This window comes from Lithobates pipiens, unplaced genomic scaffold (assembly GCF_037356315.1).
Source record: "Lithobates pipiens isolate NorthernLeopardFrog02 unplaced genomic scaffold, aLitPip1_a1.2 Scaffold_27, whole genome shotgun sequence".
NCBI lineage: Eukaryota > Metazoa > Chordata > Amphibia > Anura > Ranidae > Lithobates > Lithobates pipiens.
In genome coordinates, this window is record NW_027507788.1 from 26,931,649 (window position 1) to 26,942,358 (window position 10,710).

The following is a 10,710-nucleotide window of genomic DNA, read 5'->3' on the forward strand; positions in this document are numbered from 1 at the left end:
GCACTGAGGGGGACTGAAAGACAGCACTGATTGACATCACTGATGGTCGCTGATTGGCAACACTGATGGGCACTGACTGGCATCGCCAATGGGCACTGTTGGGGCTGCACTGATAATCAGTGCCCTGATTATCTGTGCAGGTCTCCCCTGGGAGGAAAGGCCGCCGATCGGCTTTCCTCTCCTCACACGCTGTCTGTGTGGAGAGAAAAGCCGATAACCAGCATTTCCTTGTTTAAATGTGATCAGCTATGTCCAATCACTTGGGTAAAAATCCTAGTCATCGGCTCTTTACCAGGATCGTGGATGCGCCACATCCTGAGGACACAGTGCGCCACTGATCTTCGCATGGTTGCACAAGCATGGTCAGAGTGGCACGTCATATGACATCATCCCAGAACAGTAGAACCACCCCGCTGCCGCCATTTGCCTATACGGTGGGCGGGAGGTGGTAAGAAAAAATGTCATACAAATTAGTACCACAAATGTTACTTGGCTCTGTATATTCTAAAAAGGCCCTACTAGGAGATGGGTAGGGGGGTGGAACCAAGGAACGGTCCTTTGAGGTAGGTAGGGGCAGAGACACGGGGGTAACTCAGAAAGGGTGACTTCCTTCACCTATCCTCTGAGAAAAAAAGTCCCGATCCTACCTCTCCTATATGATTGTAAAGGAGGGGCACAGAATTCAGAGATAAAGGGATCATTATCATGTAAGATGAACCGGTGATATTTAGGGATATTATATCTTATAGGAGAAGAGATGGGCTTGTTATATAAATGGTATCTTTTTACTACCTGAGGTATTTATATGAGATTGGGTTAAATTAACTCTCTCTCTTCATACAAGACGTGAAGAATATTCTCTTTGAGTAAACCTCTGTTCCATTCCTACAAGCCTGTTTTCACATTTTACCAGATATGTCACAATTCTAGCAACCCAACATAATTGGCTCTTGGGGACAGATTTAAACGCCCCAGGTAAATGACAACCCTTGTAATGAAGTAATACATTTTTATCACTGGGTTTAGTATACAAATCACTCACTATCTGATTCTCATGTATTTTTAAAGAATTCTCAAGAAAGGAAAACCTGTTCTTTACGCCATATGATATTAAACTTTAGCCTGGGTAATAGATCATTTATATAGGCATGGAACAACGTCAGAATCTCATAGGTTCCCCCCATATAGCAAACACATCATCAATAAATCTTAACCAGCAGAAACCAAATACCGGGTGCTTTTACCCCCTCCCTGCCAGGCCAATTTTCAGCTTTCCACACCGTCGCCCTTTCAATGACAATTGCGTGGTCATGCCAGAGTACCCATATGACATTTTTATATATATATTTTTTTTTGAGACCGATAGATCTTTCTTTTGCTCAAATGCCACTGGGTTTTTTCTTTTTTGCTGAAAAGAGACTGAGAAAAAAAGTGTCGGAGAGGCTGCACTGATGGGCGGCACTGATGAGCAGGCACTGAGGGGGACTGAAAGACAGCACTGATTGACATCACTGATGGTCGCTGATTGGCAACACTGATGGGCACTGACTGGCATCGCCAATGGGCACTGTTGGGGCTGCACTGATAATCAGTGCCCTGATTATCTGTGCAGGTCTCCCCTGGGAGGAAAGGCCGCCGATCGGCTTTCCTCTCCTCACACGCTGTCTGTGTGGAGAGAAAAGCCGATAACCAGCATTTCCTTGTTTAAATGTGATCAGCTATGTCCAATCACTTGGGTAAAAATCCTAGTCATCGGCTCTTTACCAGGATCGTGGATGCGCCACATCCTGAGGACACAGTGCGCCACTGATCTTCGCATGGTTGCACAAGCATGGTCAGAGTGGCACGTCATATGACATCATCCCAGAACAGTAGAACCACCCCGCTGCCGCCATTTGCCTATACGGTGGGCGGGAGGTGGTAAGAAAAAATGTCATACAAATTAGTACCACAAATGTTACTTGGCTCTGTATATTCTAAAAAGGCCCTACTAGGAGATGGGTAGGGGGGTGGAACCAAGGAACGGTCCTTTGAGGTAGGTAGGGGCAGAGACACGGGGGTAACTCAGAAAGGGTGACTTCCTTCACCTATCCTCTGAGAAAAAAAGTCCCGATCCTACCTCTCCTATATGATTGTAAAGGAGGGGCACAGAATTCAGAGATAAAGGGATCATTATCATGTAAGATGAACCGGTGATATTTAGGGATATTATATCTTATAGGAGAAGAGATGGGCTTGTTATATAAATGGTATCTTTTTACTACCTGAGGTATTTATATGAGATTGGGTTAAATTAACTCTCTCTCTTCATACAAGACGTGAAGAATATTCTCTTTGAGTAAACCTCTGTTCCATTCCTACAAGCCTGTTTTCACATTTTACCAGATATGTCACAATTCTAGCAACCCAACATAATTGGCTCTTGGGGACAGATTTAAACGCCCCAGGTAAATGACAACCCTTGTAATGAAGTAATACATTTTTATCACTGGGTTTAGTATACAAATCACTCACTATCTGATTCTCATGTATTTTTAAAGAATTCTCAAGAAAGGAAAACCTGTTCTTTACGCCATATGATATTAAACTTTAGCCTGGGTAATAGATCATTTATATAGGCATGGAACAACGTCAGAATCTCATAGGTTCCCCCCATATAGCAAACACATCATCAATAAATCTTAACCAGCAGAAACCAAATACCGGGTGCTTTTACCCCCTCCCTGCCAGGCCAATTTTCAGCTTTCCACACCGTCGCCCTTTCAATGACAATTGCGTGGTCATGCCAGAGTACCCATATGACATTTTTATATATATATTTTTTTTTGAGACCGATAGATCTTTCTTTTGCTCAAATGCCACTGGGTTTTTTCTTTTTTGCTGAAAAGAGACTGAGAAAAAAAGTGTCGGAGAGGCTGCACTGATGGGCGGCACTGATGAGCAGGCACTAAGGGGGACTGAAAGACAGCACTGATTGACATCACTGATGGTCGCTGATTGGCAACACTGATGGGCACTGACTGGCATCGCCAATGGGCACTGTTGGGGCTGCACTGATAATCAGTGCCCTGATTATCTGTGCAGGTCTCCCCTGGGAGGAAAGGCCACCGATCGGCTTTCCTCTCCTCACACGCTGTCTGTGTGGAGAGAAAAGCCGATAACCAGCATTTCCTTGTTTAAATGTGATCAGCTATGTCCAATCACTTGGGTAAAAATCCTAGTCATCGGCTCTTTACCAGGATCGTGGATGCGCCACATCCTGAGGACACAGTGCGCCACTGATCTTCGCATGGTTGCACAAGCATGGTCAGAGTGGCACGTCATATGACATCATCCCAGAACAGTAGAACCACCCCGCTGCCGCCATTTGCCTATACGGTGGGCGGGAGGTGGTAAGAAAAAATGTCATACAAATTAGTACCACAAATGTTACTTGGCTCTGTATATACTAAAAAGGCCCTACTAGGAGGTGGGTAGGGGGGTGGAACCAAGGAACGGTCCTTTGAGGTAGGTAGGGGCAGAGACACGGGGTAACTCAGAAAGGGTGAGTTCCTTCACCTATCCTCTGAGAAAAAAAGTCCCGATCCTACCTCTCCTATATGATTGTAAAGGAGGGGCACAGAATTCAGAGATAAAGGGATCATTATCATGTAAGATGAACCGGTGATATTTAGGGATATTATATCTTATAGGAGAAGGGATGGGCTTGTTATATAAATGGTATCTTTTTACTACCTGAGGTATTTAAATGAGATTGGGTTAAATTAACTCTCTCTCTTCATACAAGACGTGAAGAATATTCTCTTTGAGTAAACCTCTGTTCCATTCCTACAAGCCTGTTTTCACATTTTACCAGATATGTCACAATTCTAGCAACCCAACATAATTGGCTCTTGGGGACAGATTTAAACGCCCCAGGTAAATGACAACCCTTGTAATGAAGTAATTCATTGTTATCACTGGGTTTAGTACACAAATCACTCACTATCTGATTCTCATGTATTTTTAAAGAATTCTCAAGAAAGGAAAACCTGTTCTTTACGCCATATGATATTAAACTTTAGCCTGGGTAATAGATCATTTATATAGGCATGGAACAACGTCAGAATCTCATAGGTTCCCCCCATATAGCAAACACATCATCAATAAATCTTAACCAGCAGAAACCAAATACCGGGTGCTTTTACCCCCTCCCTGCCAGGCCAATTTTCAGCTTTCCACACCGTCGCCCTTTCAATGACAATTGCGTGGTCATGCCAGAGTACCCATATGACATTTTTATATATATATTTTTTTTTGAGACCGATAGATCTTTCTTTTGCTCAAATGCCACTGGGTTTTTTCTTTTTTGCTGAAAAGAGACTGAGAAAAAAAGTGTCGGAGAGGCTGCACTGATGGGCGGCACTGATGAGCAGGCACTAAGGGGGACTGAAAGACAGCACTGATTGACATCACTGATGGTCGCTGATTGGCAACACTGATGGGCACTGACTGGCATCGCCAATGGGCACTGTTGGGGCTGCACTGATAATCAGTGCCCTGATTATCTGTGCAGGTCTCCCCTGGGAGGAAAGGCCACCGATCGGCTTTCCTCTCCTCACACGCTGTCTGTGTGGAGAGAAAAGCCGATAACCAGCATTTCCTTGTTTAAATGTGATCAGCTATGTCCAATCACTTGGGTAAAAATCCTAGTCATCGGCTCTTTACCAGGATCGTGGATGCGCCACATCCTGAGGACACAGTGCGCCACTGATCTTCGCATGGTTGCACAAGCATGGTCAGAGTGGCACGTCATATGACATCATCCCAGAACAGTAGAACCACCCCGCTGCCGCCATTTGCCTATACGGTGGGCGGGAGGTGGTAAGAAAAAATGTCATACAAATTAGTACCACAAATGTTACTTGGCTCTGTATATACTAAAAAGGCCCTACTAGGAGGTGGGTAGGGGGGTGGAACCAAGGAACGGTCCTTTGAGGTAGGTAGGGGCAGAGACACGGGGTAACTCAGAAAGGGTGAGTTCCTTCACCTATCCTCTGAGAAAAAAAGTCCCGATCCTACCTCTCCTATATGATTGTAAAGGAGGGGCACAGAATTCAGAGATAAAGGGATCATTATCATGTAAGATGAACCGGTGATATTTAGGGATATTATATCTTATAGGAGAAGGGATGGGCTTGTTATATAAATGGTATCTTTTTACTACCTGAGGTATTTAAATGAGATTGGGTTAAATTAACTCTCTCTCTTCATACAAGACGTGAAGAATATTCTCTTTGAGTAAACCTCTGTTCCATTCCTACAAGCCTGTTTTCACATTTTACCAGATATGTCACAATTCTAGCAACCCAACATAATTGGCTCTTGGGGACAGATTTAAACGCCCCAGGTAAATGACAACCCTTGTAATGAAGTAATTCATTGTTATCACTGGGTTTAGTACACAAATCACTCACTATCTGATTCTCATGTATTTTTAAAGAATTCTCAAGAAAGGAAAACCTGTTCTTTACGCCATATGATATTAAACTTTAGCCTGGGTAATAGATCATTTATATAGGCATGGAACAACGTCAGAATCTCATAGGTTCCCCCCATATAGCAAACACATCATCAATAAATCTTAACCAGCAGAAACCAAATACCGGGTGCTTTTACCCCCTCCCTGCCAGGCCAATTTTCAGCTTTCCACACCGTCGCCCTTTCAATGACAATTGCGTGGTCATGCCAGAGTACCCATATGACATTTTTATATATATTTTTTTTTTGAGACCGATAGATCTTTCTTTTGCTCAAATGCCACTGGGTTTTTTCTTTTTTGCTGAAAAGAGACTGAGAAAAAAAGTGTCGGAGAGGCTGCACTGATGGGCGGCACTGATGAGCAGGCACTGAGGGGGACTGAAAGACAGCACTGATTGACATCACTGATGGTCGCTGATTGGCAACACTGATGGGCACTGACTGGCATCGCCAATGGGCACTGTTGGGGCTGCACTGATAATCAGTGCCCTGATTATCTGTGCAGGTCTCCCCTTGGAGGAAAGGCCGCCGATCGGCTTTCCTCTCCTCACACGCTGTCTGTGTGGAGAGAAAAGCCGATAACCAGCATTTCCTTGTTTAAATGTGATCAGCTATGTCCAATCACTTGGGTAAAAATCCTAGTCATCGGCTCTTTACCAGGATCGTGAATGCGCCACATCCTGAGGACACAGTGCGCCACTGATCTTCGCATGGTTGCACAAGCATGGTCAGAGTGGCACGTCATATGACATCATCCCAGAACAGTAGAACCACCCCGCTGCCGCCATTTGCCTATACTGTGGGCGGGAGGTGGTAAAAAAATGTCATACAAATTAGTACCACAAATGTTACTTGGCTCTGTATATACTAAAAAGGCCCTACTAGGAGGTGGGTAGGGGGGTGGAACCAAGGAACGGTCCTTTGAGGTAGGTAGGGGCAGAGACACGGGGTAACTCAGAAAGGGTGAGTTCCTTCACCTATCCTCTGAGAAAAAAAGTCCCGATCCTACCTCTCCTATATGATTGTAAAGGAGGGGCACAGAATTCAGAGATAAAGGGATCATTATCATGTAAGATGAACCGGTGATATTTAGGGATATTATATCTTATAGGAGAAGGGATGGGCTTGTTATATAAATGGTATCTTTTTACTACCTGAGGTATTTATATGAGATTGGGTTAAATTAACTCTCTCTCTTCATACAAGACGTGAAGAATATTCTCTTTGAGTAAACCTCTGTTCCATTCCTACAAGCCTGTTTTCACATTTTACCAGATATGTCACAATTCTAGGAACCCAAAATAATTGGCTCTTGGGGACAGATTTAAATGCCCCAGGTAAATGACAACCCTTGTAATGAAGTAATACATTTTTATCACTGGGTTTAGTACACAAATCACTCACTATCTGATTCTCATGTATTTTTAAAGAATTCTCAAGAAAGGAAAACCTGTTCTTTACGCCATATGATATTAAACTTTAGCCTGGGTAATAGATCATTTATATAGGCATGGAACAACGTCAGAATCTCATAGGTTCCCCCCATATAGCAAACACATCATCAATAAATCTTAACCAGCAGAAACCAAATACCAGGTGCTTTTACCCCCTCCCTGCCAGGCCAATTTTCAGCTTTCCACACCGTCGCCCTTTCAATGACAATTGCGTGGTCATGCCAGAGTACCCATATGACATTTTTATATATATTTTTTTTTTTGAGACCGATAGATCTTTCTTTTGCTCAAATGCCACTGGGTTTTTTCTTTTTTGCTGAAAAGAGACTGAGAAAAAAAGTGTCGGAGAGGCTGCACTGATGGGCGGCACTGATGAGCAGGCACTGAGGGGGACTGAAAGACAGCACTGATTGACATCACTGATGGTCGCTGATTGGCAACACTGATGGGCACTGACTGGCATCGCCAATGGGCACTGTTGGGGCTGCACTGATAATCAGTGCCCTGATTATCTGTGCAGGTCTCCCCTGGGAGGAAAGGCCGCCGATCGGCTTTCCTCTCCTCACACTCTGTCTGTGTGGAGAGAAAAGCCGATAACCAGCATTTCCTTGTTTAAATGTGATCAGCTATGTCCAATCACTTGGGTAAAAATCCTAGTCATCGGCTCTTTACCAGGATCGTGGATGCGCCACATCCTGAGGACACAGTGCGCCACTGATCTTCGCATGGTTGCACAAGCATGGTCAGAGTGGCATGTCATATGACATCATCCCAGAACAGTAGAACCACCCCGCTGCCGCCATTTGCCTATACGGTGGGCGGGAGGTGGTAAGAAAAAATGTCATACAAATTAGTACCACAAATGTTACTTGGCTCTGTATATACTAAAAAGGCCCTACTAGGAGGTGGGTAGGGGGGTGGAACGAAGGAACGGTCCTTTGAGGTAGGTAGGGGCAGAGACACGGGGTAACTCAGAAAGGGTGAGTTCCTTCACCTATCCTCTGAGAAAAAAAGTCCCGATCCTACCTCTCCTATATGATTGTAAAGGAGGGGCACAGAATTCAGAGATAAAGGGATCATTATCATGTAAGATGAAGCGGTGATATTTAGGGATATTATATCTTATAGGAGAAGGGATGGGCTTGTTATATAAATGGTATCTTTTTACTACCTGAGGTATTTATATGAGATTGGGTTAAATTAACTCTCTCTCTTCATACAAGACGTGAAGAATATTCTCTTTGAGTAAACCTCTGTTCCATTCCTACAAGCCTGTTTTCACATTTTACCAGATATGTCACAATTCTAGCAACCCAACATAATTGGCTCTTGGGGACAGATTTAAACGCCCCAGGTAAATGACAACCCTTGTAATGAAGTAATACATTTTTATCACTGGGTTTAGTACACAAATCACTCACTATCTGATTCTCATGTATTTTTAAAGAATTCTCAAGAAAGGAAAACCTGTTCTTTACGCCATATGATATTAAACTTTAGCCTGGGTAATAGATCATTTATATAGGCATGGAACAACGTCAGAATCTCATAGGTTCCCCCCATATAGCAAACACATCATCAATAAATCTTAACCAGCAGAAACCAAATACCGGGTGCTTTTACCCCCTCCCTGCCAGGCCAATTTTCAGCTTTCCACACCGTCGCCCTTTCAATGACAATTGCGTGGTCATGCCAGAATACCCATATGACATTTTTATATATATATTTTTTTTGAGACCGATAGATCTTTCTTTTGCTCAAATGCCACTGGGTTTTTTCTTTTTTGCTGAAAAGAGACTGAGAAAAAAAGTGTCGGAGAGGCTGCACTGATGGGCGGCACTGATGAGCAGGCACTGAGGGGGACTGAAAGACAGCACTGATTGACATCACTGATGGTCGCTGATTGGCAACACTGATGGGCACTGACTGGCATCGCCAATGGGCACTGTTGGGGCTGCACTGATAATCAGTGCCCTGATTATCTGTGCAGGTCTCCCCTGGGAGGAAAGGCCGCCGATCGGCTTTCCTCTCCTCACACGCTGTCTGTGTGGAGAGAAAAGCCGATAACCAGCATTTCCTTGTTTAAATGTGATCAGCTATGTCCAATCACTTGGGTAAAAATCCTAGTCATCGGCTCTTTACCAGGATCGTGGATGCGCCACATCCTGAGGACACAGTGCGCCACTGATCTTCGCATGGTTGCACAAGCATGGTCAGAGTGGCATGTCATATGACATCATCCCAGAACAGTAGAACCACCCCGCTGCCGCCATTTGCCTATACGGTGGGCGGGAGGTGGTAAAAAAATGTCATACAAATTAGTACCACAAATGTTACTTGGCTCTGTATATACTAAAAAGGCCCTACTAGGAGGTGGGTAGGGGGGTGGAACGAAGGAACGGTCCTTTGAGGTAGGTAGGGGCAGAGACACGGGGTAACTCAGAAAGGGTGAGTTCCTTCACCTATCCTCTGAGAAAAAAAGTCCCGATCCTACCTCTCCTATATGATTGTAAAGGAGGGGCACAGAATTCAGAGATAAAGGGATCATTATCATGTAAGATGAACCGGTGATATTTAGGGATATTATATCTTATAGGAGAAGGGATGGGCTTGTTATATAAATGGTATCTTTTTACTACCTGAGGTATTTATATGAGATTGGGTTAAATTAACTCTCTCTCTTCATACAAGACGTGAAGAATATTCTCTTTGAGTAAACCTCTGTTCCATTCCTACAAGCCTGTTTTCACATTTTACCAGATATGTCACAATTCTAGCAACCCAACATAATTGGCTCTTGGGGACAGATTTAAACGCCCCAGGTAAATGACAACCCTTGTAATGAAGTAATACATTTTTATCACTGGGTTTAGTACACAAATCACTCACTATCTGATTCTCATGTATTTTTAAAGAATTCTCAAGAAAGGAAAACCTGTTCTTTACGCCATATGATATTAAACTTTAGCCTGGGTAATAGATCATTTATATAGGCATGGAACAACGTCAGAATCTCATAGGTTCCCCCCATATAGCAAACACATCATCAATAAATCTTAACCAGCAGAAACCAAATACCGGGTGCTTTTACCCCCTCCCTGCCAGGCCAATTTTCAGCTTTCCACACCGTCGCCCTTTCAATGACAATTGCGTGGTCATGCCAGAATACCCATATGACATTTTTATATGTATATTTTTTTTGAGACCGATAGATCTTTTTTTTGCTCAAATGCCACTGGGTTTTTTCTTTTTTGCTGAAAAGAGACTGAGAAAAAAAGTGTCGGAGAGGCTGCACTGATGGGCGGCACTGATGAGCAGGCACTGAGGGGGACTGAAAGACAGCACTGATTGACATCACTGATGGTCGCTGATTGGCAACACTGATGGGCACTGACTGGCATCGCCAATGGGCACTGTTGGGGCTGCACTGATAATCAGTGCCCTGATTATCTGTGCAGGTCTCCCCTTGGAGGAAAGGCCGCCGATCGGCTTTCCTCTCCTCACACGCTGTCTGTGTGGAGAGAAAAGCCGATAACCAGCATTTCCTTGTTTAAATGTGATCAGCTATGTCCAATCACTTGGGTAAAAATCCTAGTCATCGGCTCTTTACCAGGATCGTGAATGCGCCACATCCTGAGGACACAGTGCGCCACTGATCTTCGCATGGTTGCACAAGCATGGTCAGAGTGGCACGTCATATGACATCATCCCAGAACAGTAGAACCACCCCGCTGCC